Consider the following 507-nt stretch of genomic DNA (forward strand, 5'->3'; position numbering starts at 1 on the left):
ACCGTCCCCTGGAAGGGGGAGCCGCCGGTGCTGCGGTGAGGGCGGGGGGCTGCCTCGCCTGCCCGTGCCCCCCCAGTGCAATGCTTGTGGCCGGGGAGGGCAGGGAGGCTGAAGCACCAGCAGTGGAGCAGGGCATGGGGTGGGTGCTGTGGGGTGGCTGCCACGGCAGCACGTGGAGCGAGTGTGGGGTGGGGGGGTCTGCCCTTTGGAGCATGCCGGGATGGGCACAACGAGCCCCTCATCCTGCTCCCCGAAAGCCGTCCCCTCCTTAACCCTTGCCATGCGCGTGGCCCAGCTGGGCTGAGGTGATGGCAGAGCACTGCCCTGTGCTGTGGGGACATTGTAGGGGCTGACATGACACACGGCGTCTCTTGCACCTTGGCATCCTCGGGACCTGGCTGCTCAGTGCCACGCATGTTCCCATATTGACCAGCAGCAATGTCCCATGCCGCACGTGTCCCCATGCTGGTCTGCAGCAATGCCCCATGCCGCACGTGCCCCCAAGTG

This window comes from Fulmarus glacialis, unplaced genomic scaffold, assembly GCF_000690835.1.
Source record: "Fulmarus glacialis isolate BGI_N327 unplaced genomic scaffold, ASM69083v1 scaffold26503, whole genome shotgun sequence".
Taxonomy (NCBI): Eukaryota; Metazoa; Chordata; class Aves; order Procellariiformes; family Procellariidae; genus Fulmarus; species Fulmarus glacialis.